Below are 20958 nucleotides of genomic sequence, written 5' to 3' on the forward strand. Positions count from 1 at the left end.
AATTTAACCCAACCCTTAAGATATACGAACTTTGATGTTATTCTCTTGGTTCTTTTTTGTTTTGTTTTTTTCTACATATTTTAGTTGTTTGAATTTTCTTACTGTTTGCAAAATGTGTCTTATATTTGCAGTATGTTTCTTTGGCATAGTAATAGTTGCTAGGAATCCTGGAGTTGTATATTTTTTTTTTAATTTTACCTTTCAAATTATATCTAAAGCCTACTGTTTGTTAAAAAATGTCAAAAATTGTAAAATAAGTAATTTCAATGCTTGCTACACCTCATTTTATGTTTCCCATTTCCCTTTTCCCTGTTATAAATAAAGAAAGTATACACAAATAACAGAGTTTGAGTTTGGAGATTGGGTGCTTTACTTATGCAAACCACTCAAGTGAGCTCGGGTACGCTCAGTGCTCAGGCAAGTGTGAGTATATGATCAATGGGTTCGCAATGGCTCACAATGGGGTTAAAAACAATGTTATCAGATCTAGTGAATACAAAAGAAATAGAATTGGAAAAAAACCACCCACCCGCTCCCTTAAGTGATGTGTTGATGGCTGGCTGCATGGGGACGGAGACCTGAACTGCCCAATTAGTGGCTTCCATTGGGGTTTAGGTCAAGGTCAGGTCCCAAACTCAGCTTTATTTAAACTCCAACTACACGCATCGAACCGAATTTTCACGGATCCACTCATCTTTACTTATCCCTAATGGCTATACTTTACTCTAGACTCATGGGTTTTGGTTGACTGTATTTACAATGTGACACTCAACAAATCAAATTACAGCAATACTGATATTTCCTGTATTATTTGTGCTATGTACAGTGCAGTACAAAGTTTTGATTTTTTTTTTGAGACCCTTATTTTAAGACTTTAATATTGGGATCATTTAGAGAAAATGAAAATTTCTACTAAATCAATTGCTTTGTGGCTTTTAATCAGAATTCAACTGAAATTTGCAGCTAGATCACATAAAAGCTTCATTGTTCGGAATGATAATAGACCAATTTTAAATGCCACTTTACATCAAGACATTCTTATAAAATAAACTTTATATAACCATATATAAAAGCAGAAATGCAAGATTCAGACTTTCATCTATTGAGAGCTAAAATCATATGACTATATTTAGAAGATCAACATAATTATTGCCTGCTTCTACGCAGAATATTCCATTAAGCTTTTTATTTATCTAAACTGAAACAGATGACAGAGTTGTGAGTTTGCACTTGATAGCAGACTTTACAAACAGATGTTCACTTGTTTTGCAGAACCTTTGATTTTGTAAAAAATAAAAACTGTATACTCTATAAACTGTATGCAAATTTACTGTATAAATATATTATATTAACCAGAAGAAAACATATGCTGCTTTTTTCAGAAAGTGGGTTTTTTTTGTTTTTTTTTTGTTTTTTTTTTTTTTTAGGAAAACAAAGTATTTCATTTGTACTGCCATTCTTAAACTTATTGTGTGCTGCAACCAATTTGGACAATAGTAATGCAGATTTAACTTTACAAAACAATACAAAAATTACAAGATTGTAGATTTTTCAGAAATGTAGCAAGTAAATATCACGCCATTATCAAAAAGTAACCCCCTCAAAAAGGTAAAAGAAATACCCAAAGGGGATAAAGGCATGCAAATACAAAAATTAAAAATCAATTATTTTATTTATTGAATCAAATATTAAAAAGCAATAAACATATATGGTATACAGACAGGAGAATACCCAAAAACAGGGGGTTAACAGGTATGTAGTTATAGCAGACACTCCAGGATTTGTTGGCAGAAAAACAAACAATGCTCCCCTTTGGAAGTCACACACGAGCATGACGAAACGCGCGTCGGGAGACTAGTCCCCTCGCTCATTAGCATACGTAAAAGATCTTTAGAAATATTTTTTTCTAAAGATCTCTTTATTTATGCTAGTGTATACAGGGACGGTTAGGCAGGGATTAGAAATATGCACCCAGAACTGCTCGTGGTTGTGGGTGCATAATGGACCTGACAGGTTCTCTTTAAGTCTTTGAGCATTCTGATGTTTTCTCCTGGAACCTTTGGATATACATTTTTCGATTCTGTGGTAATATTAAGTAAGTTTTGGGGGGCATTAAAAATTGCATGAATCATTTTAGACAGTTGCCATAAAATATATTTCCACATTGTACTGGATACTTGCAATTAAGTTTCAAAGATTAGCTTATATACTGCCTGTAAATCAGGTTTTTGCTGAATTAAGAATGTTTGGAAAATAAAAGCAAAGTGGTTATCGATTTTTACTAGACTATTTATCTAATCATATTATATCTGCAATCTTTCAACTAAATCTTATATTATAGTGTAGTAGAACACATTATTTTCTTTACAAAAAATGGAAAACTAATTGGCTGTCATATGCAATGTTACTGGATCCCATATCTGATGCCCCTATGCGAATGTATTAAATCATGTATCCAATGTTGCTTTAAGTCACCTAGTGAATCAAAGGTAGTAAAATGACTTTTTATAACCCTGCTCTTAGTAAATAAATTATTCAACCCCAATCTTCATTATTTGTATTTATTTTTTAAATACATACACAAATTTAGTACCATTGTAATTCATATTACATAAAGAGACATAAAGCTGACATAGTTTTTATATAGCACAGTACAAAGCATACAAAATACGAGAGTTTTGCTTTTTTCTTCCCTTCTCCACTAAAGTACAGTACATGTTAAATCAACGTTAATAAATTGAATTGTACTCCAAAATAGACCCCCAAACATCTACACCCAATTCTACAAAAAGAATGTAAATCAAGTTTATATAGTGCAAAGTAATAAAAAGTAAAAAAACCCCAAACCTATACATATTTGATACATGTGCCAACTAGAGATGAGGATCTTTAAAAATTCAGATTGCCTTGCGTAACAAACTTTTCCCCAAAAGATGTATTTCCAGCTAATAAATTCATGCAAGTCACATATTGAAAAAACTTCTAATTGTCTAGAAACTGTGTGGAGCAGTGTGATTTCCACACATATTGACACATTTTGATCTCTGCTATGAAAAGACAGCTTTTTTATCCCCTTACTGACCCATGATGTACTTTGTCCATTATCCATCATGTTACTGCCTTTGATGCAGGCTCAAACAAAGAGCCCACATCTTTCCCATCTGATATCAGCTGATTACATGTTCCTCTAAAGCCCCCGTCACACATAGCGAGATCGCTAGCGGGATCGCTGAAACGTCACAGGTTTTGTGACGTATCAGAGACCTCGCCAGCGAAGTCGCTGTGTGTGACACATAGCAGAGAAAGTGGGCCCCTGCTGCGAGGTCGCTGATCGCTACAAAACGATCAGGACCTTTTTTTGCTCGTTGGTCTCCCACTGTGCAACACGCATCAGCATGTTTGACTGCGGGAGATCAACGAGCACCAACTCTGTAAGCAGCGTACGCTGGTAACCAGGGAAAATATTGGGTAACTAAGCAAAGCACTTTGCTTAGCAACCCGATAATTATCCTGGTTACCAAGTGCAGCATCGTTATACGAGTCGCTGGTGGCTGGTGCCTCGTCGATGGTGAGATCTACTTGATTGACAGCTCACCAGCGACCATGTAGCGACACACCAACGATCTTTGCCAGGTCGGATCGATGCTGGGATTGTTGGTGCATTGCTACGTGTGACGGGACCCTAATAGTCGAACGGCGCTTGAACCGTGGTTGTTAAGCTGTTAAATTCTATTGTCAATCTCTGACAGCGGCATTTAATTCATGAGGGCATGCTGTTCTAACACCTCACCGGTGCCCTTGTGACACAATCGTGGAACGCCTATATGTTCTCATGACAGCCAGGGGTCAGCTGATGACCCTGTGTCTGTCATCTCAGTAATACCATAAAGCCAGCCCATTGCTGGCATTTAGAAAGAGACTGTAAGCCAGAAAGCTAGGTCTCATGGATGAGAGTGTTTGTTGTGCTCCCCCTGCAGGCACAGCTACATGTGACCCTGACTATGACTTCTGCGTGTGGCTTAGAAGCAAGTTCACGTCGCTGTCACTCACCGCACACATACCGCAGGAATAATATATGCCTGAGAACGTTCCTTTAATAGGGAGAAAAACTATATATTGCCCTGAAAAGGACTTTTATGTTTAGGTTGCAGCAGCAGTATACCTACTGAAGAACTGTAAAGCAATAAACCCTGCCTATATGCCTCTAATCCAAATCTATCCCTCCTCCAGCAGACTTCCCCACACTGAATGCAGGTAACAGTGGTTTTATGAGAAAAATGACATAATGTAGCCATAAAAGGACTTTTGTTTTAATAGTGCAATAGAAATTTAACACCACCTATATGCATGGTCTAATCTAAGCTCTCGCTCCTACATCAACTCTCTGTCATCTGCTTCCAGAGGAGCATGTGCCAAGTATCACGTCACCAGGTCTTATATAAGACACAATGAAGCAATACAGGTGGCCAATCAGTATGGCTACAACATTACCATGTATGATTGGCTATCTAATAGCCACAAAACATGCTGGATCGATACTTGAGGACCTGTGATACTCGATCAAGTAACCAACGCACCCGAGCACCCTGATGCTCGATCGAGTATCAAGTAGTGAAGAGCAGGTTATTTTTTAACCTATTTAACTGTGTATGTGCTGTGTCGTGCTGCTATCAGAAGTAGTGTTGCCTGTTAAGGAGGGCACCCAGACCTGTGCTAACAGATCCATGTGTATGTGTACCGCCCTGTGAGGGGCTCAGCCGCTCCCCTTGCTGGGCCGAGCCGCTCGAGGTCTGGGCTCGGGTTGTCGGTGGCTCGAGCGCCTCCGGACCAGGGGCCACGTCGCTCTGTTAAGGGGAGGCAGTGGGGTGGTTGTGGGGGACGAGCTTTGCAGCCGGGGGCCGCGTTGTCGTCGTACGGGTCGTGACGCCACCCACGGGTCGTGGTGACAGGATGCACCACCGCTGCGGTTGGAGTGAAGGGGGCTCGTCCGGGATCAGTGTTGTGGCTGCAGCCTAGATGTTAGCCCCTCCGTGGGTAGGGGCGGTGTGTTCCGGGGCCCGGTGGGGACTGGCGACGGTGTTGTTTTCGGGGTGCAAATGCCACGCTGCGGTGCAGTGTCATGCCCGGAAGGCACTGGTGTACTCATGAATAATTCACACTCAGAGTCACTGGTAAACCAAAGTTCGGGTATGGTCGGGTCCCGCAGCTGGCTGCTTGTGTCCCTTGTGAGGTTGATGGTGGCCCCTTTCCCTTGCACCTCTTGTTGTGGTTTTTGGCTCCCCTGCCTGGACAGTGGTAGCCCGCTCCCCGGCGTTTAGCTGCTGGAGGAGCCCTCGGTTGCCCACAGGCGCTGGCCCGTCGGATGTTTGGCCCTTGGCGGTGGCTCTCACCCGGTATCGGTGGGCTTTTGCCTTCTTTCGGGACTCTGGATGAGGATGAACCCATGAGGTCCAGACTGCAATCAGTTAATTTGCCAAAACTCAGTGGCTTCTAAGCTAGGTCGGGGTCTCAGTACCCGGTTTCTGGTGCTCCGGTAAACGGTTGACTCCCCGGTTCAGGGCTGGCGGGCTCCAACCCTGGCCCGGTCCCTATGGTTCCGCCGGTTGCTGTACCGTTACTCCTGCAGGCAGCCACCACCATCTGCCTGCCTGACGTTACAGGGATCCCAGGATCCAACCCGGGTCCCTGACGGCTCTGCTCCTCTACACCTCCTGTCACTGTCACTCTACAACTTAAACTGTTTGTATTTCCTGCCTCAGGACAGTAGTCTCCTCGGTGGGCGTGCCTTTCCGCCTGACTCTGCCCACCTGGTGTGCCCTACTGGCCCTGAGGGAGGCATCAGGTCTCCCTTTCGGGTGACTGATGTGTCCTCACAAGGGATGGGTGTGTGTTTGTGTAATGTAGTAGGTGTTGATACCTGTGACCCCTGGGGTCCAGGGCGTCACATTCCCCCTTGGTTTAATGCAGACCGTTTGCGGGCTGCCCAACCATCTCCGCTTTATTTTTATTTTTCTTTTAACTGTAAAAACGGTAAACATTTACAATTATAATAACATTTGTACAATATATGATTTCTGCAGGTCTTCCCATAACGGGAGGCATTTTACTTTAACGTTGCATAACTTTTATTAATGGAACGGGTTCATGTCCTTCCGCCTTTCCCACCCAAACAACCTAGCCTTGATGCTGCCCCTAAGAAATGGCAGCACCCCTTTTCCCCAGTCCGGAAACAGGAACTTGGCCAGATCACCCAGGCGGGAACAGGTATGGTGCGGCGCACCCGGCAGTTGCTCAAGGGCTCCACGGAGGATGGTCACCGGTCCCGGTGGTGACCGGACCCCAGCCTGCTCTGCTGCGGGTCCTACCTCCAATCTGCCTCTCCGGAGGCTAACGGAACGGGAAGGCATGTTAAGGGGACAGATAGAGCAATATTTACAAGCCCAATAGTTTTTAGGTGGCCGGCAAGTTCACGGCCTTGTCCATGAGCAGTCACTCACGCAACAGGGTTGTCAACGAGGTCAAACACAAGTCCCAATGGGGACGGGCACTTCATAGCCAACGAGCTACCACAAAACACTGTAGGTCTCAACGGGGACCAGGCAGCCAGAACTGCTACCCCACTTTCTTTCTTTAAACAGCGATCTCGTGGCACAGCTTCCGTAGCTGCAGCTCCCAGTATTGAGCATCTTCAACCTGCTCCGGGTCAGCTTGTGTGGGGGACGGGCCCAACTGGAATCCCTCCGTGCCGGCTACGACCGGCACCTTCGGTAACGAGGGACACCGCTGTGACGTGGCCTGTTCTGCCGCTTGGCAGCTACATCCGCGCCGTGCCTCAGCCGAGGCCGGGTGTCAGGGAGCGGGCATCAGGACTTGCGGTGCTGGCTTCGGGTTGAAGATCGCCTCCATTGCAGCCGGGATGGAAGCCGGGACGGGTGCCAGGGCGGTGACAAAGGTAAGGCCCGGGGGCCCCATGTCTGGGCCCTCTCCCTCAGACGCTGTGGGCTCCGCTACCGGTGACAGGGTTAATGGGTCGGTCAGGGTGGTGGCCGCGGGCATGGGCAGTGAGGGAGGTGGCGTGGTGGATGGCAGCAGGCCGAGCCCCTCAGCCGCAGCGGCCGTTCCCTCGGGGACATAGTGGCATGGGTCGCTTACCCGATCCTCTGAGGCTACCTCCACTTCATATGCCCGCACGGTTGCAACCAGGCCTTTCTTCTCTGACGTCTACTCTGCCATCATGGAGTGGACCTTGGCCTGGAGCTCCTGGCACATCTTGCTGCTGGGTCCAGGAACATGTTGCGGCAGAGTCCTGGCGTCCCTGCTTTTTTAGCTTCTCGGTTACATCAGGCAGACTCCTCGCCTGCCTCCCCCCTGGTTTTCTTCCAACACTCCTCCTTCGGGGGCAGGGCTTCACTTTCGCGCCTCCACTGCTCGAGGAAGACGACTCGAGCGGGAAACTTTCGCGCCAAGATGGCGGATTTTCAACTTTTTCGGCAGGACGCCGCTGACGGATACTTCTAAGGCGCACTTCCACAGGTAAGTGGACTGTCTGAATCCTGTTCGTCAGAAGAGTCGATGTGGACCACCCTGAGAGGGGCTCGGCCGCTCCCCTTGCCGGGCCAAGCCACTCGAGGTCCGGGCTCAGGTTGTCGGTGACTCGAGCGCCTCCGGACCGGGGGCCACATCAGTCTGTTAAGTGGATGCAGTGGGGTGGTCGTGGGGGACAAGGTTCGCAGCCGGGGGCCGCGTTGTCGTCGTACAGGTCGTGACACCACCCACGGGTCGTGCTGATGGGATTCACCACCGCTGCAGCTGGAGTGAAGGGGGCTCATCCGGGATCGGTGTTGTGGCCGCAGCCTAGATGTTAGCCCCTCCGTGGATAGGGGTGGTGTGTCCCAAGGCCCGGTGGGGACTGGCGATGGTGTTGTTGTCAGGGTGCAAGGTGCCACGCTGCGGTGCAGTGTCGTGCCCGGATGGCACTGGTGTATTCACGATTAATTCACACTCAAAGTCACTGGTAAACCAAAGTTTGGGTATGGTCGGGTCCCGCAGCCGGCTGCTTGTGTCCCTTGTGAGGTTGATGGTGGCCCCTTTCCCTTGCACCTCTTGTTGTGGTTTTCGGCTCCCCTGCCTGGACAGTGGTAGCCCGCTCCCCGGCGTTTAGCTGCTGGAGGAGCCCTTGGTTGCCCGCAGGCACTGGCCCGTCAGATGTTTGGCCCTTGGCGGTGGCTCTCACCCGGTATCGGTGGGCTTTTGCCTTCTTTGGGGACTTTGGGTGAGGATGAACCAGTGAGGTCCAGACTACAATCAGTTAATTTGCCTAAACTCAGTGGCTTCTAAGCTAGGATTAGAGATGAGCGAACCGGTCGCGGTTCGGCTCGAGGTTGGTTCGCCGAACGGACCTCCCGTTCGAGTTCGGTTCGTCGAACGTTCGACGAACCGAACTCGAACTGCATAGGAAACAATGGCAGGCAATCACAAACACAGAAAAACACCTAGAAAACACCCTCAAAGGTGTCCTAAAGGTGACAAACAACTCAAACACATTGGAAAGTGACAAGGACATATACTCATGCGAAAACAAAACAGCTGGACAAGGAAAAAGAGGAGGACACACAGATATAGGCATGGCACGCCCTTCTAAAATCATGTAAAACACCGCAAGGTGACTCCAAGCGGAGTCTCCATTTTTTCCAAAAATTGGGCCACACACACACCCACCCCTTCAGTGGCAGCAGTTGTGCCCCAGTTGTACACTTCACAGCTACATTTGCATCAAGCACATTCAAAAATACGCCATTCTTATCCATCCCCAGGATGACACCGGGGTAGGTAGCAAAGTCTTTGCTGACCCATGACTTGTTCATCTTGGCTTCTTTTAAAAACAATGTAAGCAAGGGTTACTCCAAGCGGAGTCTCCCTTTTTTCCAAAAATTGGGCCACACAGACACCCACCCCATCAGTGGCAGCACTTGGGCCCTAGTTGCAAACAGGATGTTTTGATTTGCATCAAGCACATTCAAAAATACGCCATTCTTATCCGTCCCCAGGATGACACCGGGGTAGGTAGCAAAGTCTTTCCTGATCCCAGCTCTGTTCATCTTGGCTTCTTTTAAAAACACATCAAGCAAGGGTTACTCCAAGCGGAGTCTCCCTTTTTTTCCAAAAATTGGGCCACACAGACACCCACCCCATCAGTGGCAGCACTTGGGCCCTAGTTGCAAACAGGATGTTTTGATTTGCATCAAGCACATTCAAAAATACGCCATTCTTATCCGTCCCCAGGATGACACCGGGGTAGGTAGCAAAGTCTTTCCTGATCCCAGCTCTGTTCATCTTGGCTTCTTTTAAAAACACATCAAGCAAGGGTTACTCCAAGCGGAGTCTCCCTTTTTTTCCAAAAATTGGGCCACACAGACACCCACCCCATCAGTGGCAGCACTTGGGCCCTAGTTGCAAACAGGATGTTTTGATTTGCATCAAGCACATTCAAAAATACGCCATTCTTATCCGTCCCCAGGATGACACCGGGGTAGGTAGCAAAGTCTTTGCTGATCCCAGCTCTGTTCATCTTGGCTTCTTTTAAAAACACATCAAGCAAGGGTTACTCCAAGCGGAGTCTCCCTTTTTTTCCAAAAATTGGGCCACACAGACACCCACCCCATCAGTGGCAGCACTTGGGCCCTAGTTGCAAACAGGATGTTTTGATTTGCATCAAGCACATTCAAAAATACGCCATTCTTATCCGTCCCCAGGATGACACCGGGGTAGGTAGCAAAGTCTTTCCTGATCCCAGCTCTGTTCATCTTGGCTTCTTTTAAAAACACATCAAGCAAGGGTTACTCCAAGCGGAGTCTCCCTTTTTTTCCAAAAATTGGGCCACACAGACACCCACCCCATCAGTGGCAGCACTTGGGCCCTAGTTGCAAACAGGATGTTTTGATTTGCATCAAGCACATTCAAAAATACGCCATTCTTATCCGTCCCCAGGATGACACCGGGGTAGGTAGCAAAGTCTTTGCTGATCCCAGCTCTGTTCATCTTGGCTTCTTTTAAAAACACATCAAGCAAGGGTTACTCCAAGCGGAGTCTCCCTTTTTTTCCAAAAATTGGGCCACACAGACACCCACCCCATCAGTGGCAGCACTTGGGCCCTAGTTGCAAACAGGATGTTTTGATTTGCATCAAGCACATTCAAAAATACGCCATTCTTATCCGTCCCCAGGATGACACCGGGGTAGGTAGCAAAGTCTTTGCTGATCCCAGCTCTGTTCATCTTGGCTTCTTTTAAAAACACATCAAGCAAGGGTTACTCCAAGCGGAGTCTCCCTTTTTTTCCAAAAATTGGGCCACACAGACACCCACCCCATCAGTGGCAGCACTTGGGCCCTAGTTGCAAACAGGATGTTTTGATTTGCATCAAGCACATTCAAAAATACGCCATTCTTATCCGTCCCCAGGATGACACCGGGGTAGGTAGCAAAGTCTTTGCTGATCCCAGCTCTGTTCATCTTGGCTTCTTTTAAAAACACATCAAGCAAGGGTTACTCCAAGCGGAGTCTCCCTTTTTTTCCAAAAATTGGGCCACACAGACACCCACCCCATCAGTGGCAGCACTTGGGCCCTAGTTGCAAACAGGATGTTTTGATTTGCATCAAGCACATTCAAAAATACGCCATTCTTATCCGTCCCCAGGATGACACCGGGGTAGGTAGCAAAGTCTTTGCTGATCCCAGCTCTGTTCATCTTGGCTTCTTTTAAAAACACATCAAGCAAGGGTTACTCCAAGCGGAGTCTCCCTTTTTTTCCAAAAATTGGGCCACACAGACACCCACCCCATCAGTGGCAGCACTTGGGCCCTAGTGTCAAACAGGATGTTTTGATTTGCATCAAGCACATTCAAAAATACGCCATTCTTATCCGTCCCCAGGATGACACCGGGGTAGGTAGCAAAGTCTTTGCTGATCCCAGCTCTGTTCATCTTGGCTTCTTTTAAAAACACATCAAGCAAGGGTTACTCCAAGCGGAGTCTCCCTTTTTTTCCAAAAATTGGGCCACACAGACACCCACCCCATCAGTGGCAGCACTTGGGCCCTAGTTGCAAACAGGATGTTTTGATTTGCATCAAGCACATTCAAAAATACGCCATTCTTATCCGTCCCCAGGATGACACCGGGGTAGGTAGCAAAGTCTTTGCTCATCCCAGCTCTGTTCATCTTGGCTTCTTTTAAAAACACATCAAGCAAGGGTTACTCCAAGCGGAGTCTCCCTTTTTTTCCAAAAATTGGGCCACACAGACACCCACCCCATCAGTGGCAGCACTTGGGCCCTAGTTGCAAACAGGATGTTTTGATTTGCATCAAGCACATTCAAAAATACGCCATTCTTATCCGTCCCCAGGATGACACCGGGGTAGGTAGCAAAGTCTTTCCTGATCCCAGCTCTGTTCATCTTCGCTTCTTTTAAAAACACATCAAGCAAAGGTTACTCCAAGCGGAGTCTCCCTTTTTTTCCAAAAATTGGGCCACACAGACACCCACCCCATCAGTGGCAGCACTTGGGCCCTAGTTGCAAACAGGATGTTTTGATTTGCATCAATCACATTCAAAAATACCCCATAATTAACCGTCCCCAGGATGACACCGGGGTAGGTAGCAAAGTCTTTGCTGACCCATGACTTGTTCATCTTGGCTTCTTTTAAAAACAATGTAAGCAAGGGTTACTCCAAACGGAGTCTCCCTTTTTTTCCAAAAATTGTGCCCCACACACACCCACCCATTCAGTGGCAGCACTTGTGCCCTAGTTGTACACTTCACAGCTAGATTTGCATCAAGCACATTCAAAAATACGCCATTCTTATCCGTCCCCAGGATGACACCGGGGTAGGTAGCAAAGTCTTTGCTGATCCCAGCTCTGTTCATCTTGGCTTCTTTTAAAAACACATCAAGCAAGGGTTACTCCAAGCGGAGTCTCCCTTTTTTCCAAAAATTGGGCCACACAGACACCCACCCCATCAGTGGCAGCACTTGGGCCCTAGTTGCAAACAGGATGTTTTGATTTGCATCAAGCACATTTAAAAATACGCCATTCTTATCCGTCCCCAGGATGACACCGGGGTAGGTAGCAAAGTCTTTGCTGATCCCAGCTCTGTTCATCTTGGCTTCTTTTAAAAACACATCAAGCAAGGGTTACTCCAAGCGGAGTCTCCCTTTTTTTCCAAAAATTGGGCCACACAGACACCCACCCCATCAGTGGCAGCACTTGGGCCCTAGTTGCAAACAGGATGTTTTGATTTGCATCAAGCACATTCAAAAATACGCCATTCTTATCCGTCCCCAGGATGACACCGGGGTAGGTAGCAAAGTCTTTGCTGATCCCAGCTCTGTTCATCTTGGCTTCTTTTAAAAACACATCAAGCAAGGGTTACTCCAAGCGGAGTCTCCCTTTTTTTCCAAAAATTGGGCCACACAGACACCCACCCCATCAGTGGCAGCACTTGGGCCCTAGTTGCAAACAGGATGTTTTGATTTGCATCAAGCACATTCAAAAATACGCCATTCTTATCCGTCCCCAGGATGACACCGGGGTAGGTAGCAAAGTCTTTGCTGATCCCAGCTCTGTTCATCTTGGCTTCTTTTAAAAACACATCAAGCAAGGGTTACTCCAAGCGGAGTCTCCCTTTTTTTCCAAAAATTGGGCCACACAGACACCCACCCCATCAGTGGCAGCACTTGGGCCCTAGTTGCAAACAGGATGTTTTGATTTGCATCAATCACATTCAAAAATACCCCATAATTAACCGTCCCCAGGATGACACCGGGGTAGGTAGCAAAGTCTTTGCTGACCCATGACTTGTTCATCTTGGCTTCTTTTAAAAACAATGTAAGCAAGGGTTACTCCAAGCGGAGTCTCCCTTTTTTCCAAAAATTGGGCCACACAGACACCCACCCCATCAGTGGCAGCACTTGGGCCCTAGTTGCAAACAGGATGTTTTGATTTGCATCAATCACATTCAAAAATACCCCATAATTAACCGTCCCCAGGATGACACCGGGGTAGGTAGCAAAGTCTTTGCTGATCCCAGCTCTGTTCATCTTGGCTTCTTTTAAAAACACATCAAGCAAGGGTTACTCCAAGCGGAGTCTCCCTTTTTTTCCAAAAATTGGGCCACACAGACACCCACCCCATCAGTGGCAGCACTTGGGCCCTAGTTGCAAACAGGATGTTTTGATTTGCATCAATCACATTCAAAAATACCCCATAATTAACCGTCCCCAGGATGACACCGGGGTAGGTAGCAAAGTCTTTGCTGACCCATGACTTGTTCATCTTGGCTTCTTTTAAAAACAATGTAAGCAAGGGTTACTCCAAGCGGAGTCTCCCTTTTTTCCAAAAATTGGGCCACACAGACACCCACCCCATCAGTGGCAGCACTTGGGCCCTAGTTGCAAACAGGATGTTTTGATTTGCATCAAGCACATTCCAAATCCACAAGCATTTACTCTCCCCAGGATGACACAGGGGTAGTAAATTCCTTCTGGATCCATGACTTGTTCATTTTGATGAACGTCAGTCTGTCCACATTGTCACTGGACAGACGCGTGCGCTTATCTGTCAGCACACACCCAGCAGCACTGAAGACACGTTCAGAGACAACGCTGGCAGCTGGACACGACAAAATCTCCAAGGCGTAACTGGAGAGCTCTGGCCATTTTTCTATGTTTGAAGCCCAAAAGGAGCAAGGCTCCAGTTGCACAGTCATGGCATCGATGTTCATTTGGAGATACTCCTGTGTCATCCTCTCCAGCCGTTGAGTATGTGTCAGACTTGTTGTCTCTGGTGGCCTTGCAAAAGAGGGTCTAAAAAAATTATGAAAAGATTCCATAAAATTGCTGTTACCGGCACCAGATACGGTCCTACTGGTACGGGTAGACTGGTGAAGATGACGAGACCGTCCCATGTTTGTCAAGTTACAACTGGGAGATTCCCTCCCTGCACCTGCACGGTTGTTTGGTGGAAAAGCCGAGCTAAGATCGAGTAACAGCTTCTGCTGATACTCCTGCATACGTGCGTCCCTTTCTATGGCTGGAATTATGTCACAAAATTTGGACTTGTACCGGGGATCTAATAGTGTGGCAATCCAGTAGTCATCATCACTTCTAATTTTGACAATACGACTGTCATGTTGGAGGTAGTGCAACAAAAAGGCACTCATGTGTCTTGCGCAGACATGCGGACCAAGTCCACGCTGTGTTTGTGGCATAGAGGTGCTACCCGTTCTTTCTTCCTCTGACATCTCCCCCCAACCTCTTTCAACTGAAATTTGACCAAGGTCTCCCTCATCCGCTGAGTCTTCCATGTCCATGGACAGTTCGTCCTCCATTTCTTCATGTTCTCCTGCACCTTGCTCAACATTTCGCCTGCTACTATGCGCCCTTGTCGATCCCTGTTCCCCATGGTCCCATGCCTGCTGCGTTGGTGATGATGAACGTCTGGACCTTGGTGATGTTGTTGTCCCTTGCACATATGAATCCTCCTGTAGTTCCTCCCCTTCATGTTGTCCCACCCCCTGACTCCGAATAGTGTTTAGCGTGTGCTCCAGCATGTAAATGACTGGAATCGTCATGCTGATAATGGCATTGTCAGAGCTAAACATATTCGTCGCCATGTCGAAACTGTGCAGAAGGGTGCATAGGTCCTTGATCTGAGACCACTCCATCAGGGTGATCTGCCCCACCTCTGCATCTCGTTGGCCCAGGCTATACGTCATGACGTATTGCACCAGGGCTCTGCGGTGCTGCCACAGTCGCTGTAACATGTGGAGAGTTGAATTCCAGCGTGTCGCCACATCGCATTTCAGGCGATGAACCGGCAGGCCGAAAGACTTCTGTAGCGATGCAAGTCGCTCAGCTGCGGCGCTTGAACGCCGGAAGTGAGCAGACAGTTTTCGTGCCCTGTTCAGAAGGCCATCTAGGCCGGGATAGTGTGTTAAAAATTTGCTGCACGACAAGGTTCAACACGTGAGCCATACAAGGTACGTGTGTCACCTTGCCCAGGCGAAGGGCCGCACCCAGGTTTGCAGCATTGTCGCACACGGCCTTACCAGGCTGCAGGTTGAGTGGAGACAACCATTTATTAAACTCGGACCGCAGAGCTGACCACAACTCCTCAGCTGTGTGACTCTTATTACCAAGACATGTCAATCTAAAGACCGCCTGATGCCGTTGCGCTCGGCTGCCAGCATAGTAATGAGGCGTGCGTGATTCCTTCTGCGCAGTGAGAACGCTGGTGGCCTGACCAGGCAGGCTTGGGGCGGAGGTGGAGGACCCAGATGAGGTGGAGGATGCAGAAGCTGTGGCGGAACTTGGACAGACAGAGGATTGACACACAAGTCGTGGGGACGGCAAGACTTGTGCAGCAGACCCTTCACCATCTATCACCATAGTTACCCAGTGCCCAGTCAGCGACATGTAACGTCCCTGTCCATGCTTACTGGTCCAAGTATCGGTGGTGAAATGCACCCGTTCACACACAGAGTTTCTCAAGGAAGCGGTGATGTTGTGTGCGACATGCTGGTGTAGCGCGGGCACACCTTTCTTAGAGAAGTAGTGGCGACTAGGCATCTGGTACTGTGGCACAGCGACAGACATAAGGTCTCTAAAATCCTGTGTGTCCACTAGGCGGAAAGGCAGCATTTCGGTAGCCAACAGCTTACAGAGGGATAGAGTCAACCTCTTAGCTTTGTCATGGGTCGGAGGAAGTGGCCTTTTATTTGACCACATCTGAGGGACAGAGATCTGGCTGCTGTGTGTAGACGGTGTTGAGTAGGGTGTCCCTGGAAAAATGCAGGTTTGTGAGGAAAGTGCAGGCGGAGACATGATGTTGCCTTCATCCAACGTTGGTGCTATCGATGTCTGAGAGAGCTGTACACACTCACTTGTTTCCCCTTCCAAACCAACTGACGATCTTACAAGCAAACTGCCTGTTGCGGTTACAGTGGTGGAAGTTTTGCGTGGAAAAACAGGTGTGACAGCTGTCCCCACAGTCCTAGAAGATGAAGAGCGCGCGGATGCACTGGAAGGGGCGGGCGGTGGATGGTTCGCTCCGCTAGCCGGCATTGCAGCACGGTGAGCTTCCCACCGGGACTTATGATATTTATTCATGTGACGATTCATGGAAGAAGTTGTCAAACTGCTGAGGTTTTGACCTCTACTAACAGAATCATGACAAATGTTACATATCACATGAGTTGGGCGATCTTTTTCGATGTGAAAAAAGGCCCAGGCTAGGCAAGGCTTAGAGGCCATGCGACCTGTTGATCCACCCCGAATAATGCTCATAGGCAGAGTGGTGGCTGAGGATGCAGTTGTAGACGTGCTACCAGTGCTCCGACTCTGTCCAGGAAGGCGCAAGGTAACTTCGTCGTCGGTTGCATCCTCCTCCACCGCCTCTGTTGACCTCCTCGAGTGCCTGACTGGGGGTTGACAGTAGGTGGGATCTAGAACGTCATCATCAATTGTTGTGTTCGCACTCCCCTCCCCCTCAGACCGAGCCTCTTCTTGCCCTGACCGAATATTTAAGTTGTCATCCCAATCGGGTATCTGCGTCTCATCTTCATCAGTATGTTCCTCATTGTCTATAACCACAGGTGTTACAGTTTGTGACAAAGGGTCAACATTATGCTCAGAAACTTGGTCCTCACGGCCTGAATATGAGTCACAAAGGTTCTGGGCATCACTGCAGACCATTTCCTGTTCTGTACTCACTGTAGCTTGGGAGCAGACCTCTGATTCCCAGGCTATAGTGTGACTGAACAGCTCTGCAGACTCAGCCATCTCAGTTCCACCATACTGTGCAGGGCTGATGGAGACTTCAGAGCTGGGAGAAATCAAGTGTGATTGGGATGACAACTCAGAGGAATGGTGTTTTTTGGATGCGGTACTTGAAGTGGCTGAGAGGGCACTTGTTGGACCACTTGAGATCCATTCAAGCATTTTCCTTTTTTGCCCATCATCTACCTTTGTTCCTCTTGTTCGTGTCCGTAAAAAAGGGAGCACATCGGATTGTCCACAATAAGTAGTAGACATCTTACTTTTGCTAGTAGATGGTCTATCTTCAGCAGATGATAATGGAGCTTTGGCACCTTCCCCACTGACAAAACCTTTTTTGCCTTTTCCACCACGCCTCTTCCCCTTTCCACCAGCATCTGTCATTTTGCCACTCATGTTGATTGCGACAAGATTGTGGACTGAAAATGTGGTAGTAAAAATTGAGAGGTGGTGAAGATTGCAGTGGTGGTCTAGCTTTATTACCAGCAGAATAATAAAGAATAAATATCCCTGACAATGTAACTTAGTTATAATTCGTTGGAGTGTGCAACGCAGGCAGACGTGCTGCAAATGTCTTGGCACTAGTGGGACTATAGCAAAGTCCAATAGCCACGTATAGGATGCCACTAGGTACACTGAGTGTGTGCTAGTATAATGGCTTAGTTATAATTAGTTGGAGTGTGCAACGCAGGCAGATGCGCTCTGCAAATGTCTTGGCACTAGTAGGACTATAGCAAAGTCCAATAGCCACGTATAGGATGCCACTAGGTACACTGAGTGTGTGCTAGTATAATGGCTTAGTTATAATTAGTTGGAGTGTGCAACGCAGGCAGATGCGCTCTGCAAATGTCTTGGCACTAGTAGGACTATAGCAAAGTCCAATAGCCACGTATAGGATGCCACTAGGTACACTGAGTGTGTGCTAGTATAATGGCTTAGTTATAATTAGTTGGAGTGTGCAACGCAGGCAGACGTGCTGCAAATGTCTTGGCACTAGTGGGACTATAGCAAAGTCCAATAGCCACGTATAGGATGCCACTAGGTACACTGAGTGTGTGCTAGTATAATGGCTTAGTTATAATTAGTTGGAGTGTGCAACGCAGGCAGACGTGCTGCAAATGTCTTGGCACTAGTGGGACTATAGCAAAGTCCAATATCCACGTATAGGATGCCACTAGGTTCACTGAGTGTGTGCTAGTATAATGGCTTAGTTATAATTAGTTGGAGTGTGCAACGCAGGCAGATGCGCTCTGCAAATGTCTTGGCACTAGTAGGACTATAGCAAAGTCCAATAGCCACGTATAGGATGCCACTAGGTACACTGAGTGTGTGCTAGTATAATGGCTTAGTTATAATTAGTTGGAGTGTGCAACGCAGGCAGACGTGCTGCAAATGTCTTGGCACTAGTGGGACTATAGCAAAGTCCAATAGCCACGTATAGGATGCCACTAGGTACACTGAGTGTGTGCTAGTATAATGGCTTAGTTATAATTAGTTGGAGTGTGCAACGCAGGCAGACGTGCTGCAAATGTCTTGGCACTAGTGGGACTATAGCAAAGTCCAATAGCCACGTATAGGATGCCACTAGGTACACTGAGTGTGTGCTAGTATAATGGCTTAGTTATAATTAGTTGGAGTGTGCAACGCAGGCAGACGTGCTGCAAATGTCTTGGCACTAGTGGGACTATAGCAAAGTCCAATAGCCACGTATAGGATGCCACTAGGTACACTGAGTGTGTGCTAGTATAATGGCTTAGTTATAATTAGTTGGAGTGTGCAACGCAGGCAGACGTGCTGCAAATGTCTTGGCACTAGTGGGACTATAGCAAAGTCAAATAGCCACGTATAGGATGCCACTAGGTACACTGAGTGTGTGCTAGTATAATGGCTTAGTTATAATTAGTTGGAGTGTGCAACGCAGGCAGACGTGCTGCAAATGTCTTGGCACTAGTGGGACTATAGCAAAGTCCAATATCCACGTATAGGATGCCACTAGGTTCACTGAGTGTGTGCTAGTATAATGGCTTAGTTATAATTAGTTGGAGTGTGCAACGCAGGCAGATGCGCTCTGCAAATGTCTTGGCACTAGTAGGACTATAGCAAAGTCCAATAGCCACGTACAGGATGCCACTAGGTACACTGAGTGTGTGCTAGTATAATGGCTTAGTTATAATTAGTTGGAGTGTGCAACACAGGCAGACGTGCTGCAAATGTCTTGGCACTAGTGGGACTATAGCAAAGTCCAATAGCCACGTATAGGATGCCACTAGGTACACTGAGTGTGTGCTAGTATAATGGCTTAGTTATAATTAGTTGGAGTGTGCAACGCAGGCAGACGTGCTGCAAATGTCTTGGCACTAGTGGGACTATAGCAAAGTCCAATAGCCACGTATAGGATGCCACTAGGTACACTGAGTGTGTGCTAGTATAATGGCTTAGTTATAATTAGTTGGAGTGTGCAACGCAGGCAGATGCGCTCTGCAAATGTCTTGGCACTAGTAGGACTATAGCAAAGTCCAATAGCCACGTATAGGATGCCACTAAAAAACACTTAGTGTGTGCAAGTATAATGGCTTAGTTATAATTAGTTGGAGTGTGCAACGCAGGCAGATGCGCTCTGCAAATGTCTTGGCACTAGTGGGACTATAGCAAAGTCCAATAGCCACGTATAGGATGCCACTAGGTACACTGAGTGTTTGCTAGTAAAATTGCTTAGTTTAAAAAAGTTGTAGTGTGCAATGCAGGCAGACGTGCTCTGCAAATGTCTTTGCACTAGTGGGACTATAGCAAAGTCCAATAGCCACGTATAGGATGCCACTAGGTACACTGAGTGTTTGCTAGTAAAATTGCTTAGTTTAAAAAACTTGGAGTGTGCAATGCAGGCAGATGTGCTCTGCTAATGTCTTTGCACTAGTGGGACTATAGCAAAGTCCAATAGCCACGTATAGGATGCCACTAGGTACACTGAGTGTGTGCTAGTATAATGGCTTAGTTATAATTCGTTGGAGTGTGCAACGCAGGCAGATGCGCTCTGCAAATGTCTTGGCACTAGTGGGACTATAGCAAAGTCCAATAGCCACGTATAGGATGCCACTAGGTACACTGAGTGTTTGCTAGTAAAATTGCTTAGTTTAAAAAAGTTGTAGTGTGCAATGCAGGCAGACGTGCTCTGCAAATGTCTTTGCACTAGTGGGACTATAGCAAAGTCCAATAGCCACGTATAGGATGCCACTAGGTACACTGAATGTTTGCTAGTATAATGGCTTACTTAGAATGAGTTGGAGTGTGCAGAGGACAAGAGGGTACAGTGGCAGGATTGTGGTGCTCTGGGTAGAGGAATGGAAGCCTGCCTTTCTATTCCCTCCTAATGGTGAAATGCAGGGAGGAAATCCCTGACCTGGGCTACACAGACGCTGTTGCTGTTTGCAGGACCTGTCACTTATGGCTCTCTGACCCTGCCGCTTTGAGCCCTTAAAAGGACTGCTAGAATGTGCTCTCCCTAAGCTGTCTAACGCTGTGTATGCAGCGCATACAGCTGTATCGGCTATAGGACTCAGGAGGACGGAGCTGCGACACTGATGTCTGACACCAAAGACGCAGAAGGCAGATAATGGCGTTCGTGAAGAAAATGTCCGGTTTTATAATGCAGGGACATGTGACATGCAGATCCTATCACACATGCCGTTGCTTCTCTGGCTCAAAGTCCACTTAGGTGTGTGTGTGTCTGTGATTGGCTGACATGCTGGCCCGCCCCACAAGACGTGCGCGCTTAGGGAAGGAAGACAAGAAAAAAAAAAAAAAAATGGCCATTATAGAAACAGCAGTGATCTGAAGGCGCTGTTCACGCACACTATACACTGAAATGTGATAATAGTTTGATTCACAGAGTGACTTACACTATTACAGCAGAAACCAAGCTAGGATTTAGCTGTTTTTTGGCTGCTAGAACCGTTCTCGAACGTTTCTAGAACTATCGAGCTTTTGCAAAAAGCTCGAGTTCTAGTTCGATCTAGAACATGCCCCAAAATCACTCGAGCCGCGAACTGGAGAACCACGAACCACGAACCGCGCTCAACTCTAGCTAGGATGGGGTCTGAGTACCCGGTTTCTGGTGATCCGGTAAACGGTTGAC

This window comes from Anomaloglossus baeobatrachus, chromosome 2, assembly GCF_048569485.1.
Source record: "Anomaloglossus baeobatrachus isolate aAnoBae1 chromosome 2, aAnoBae1.hap1, whole genome shotgun sequence".
In the NCBI taxonomy this organism is placed as follows: domain Eukaryota; kingdom Metazoa; phylum Chordata; class Amphibia; order Anura; family Aromobatidae; genus Anomaloglossus; species Anomaloglossus baeobatrachus.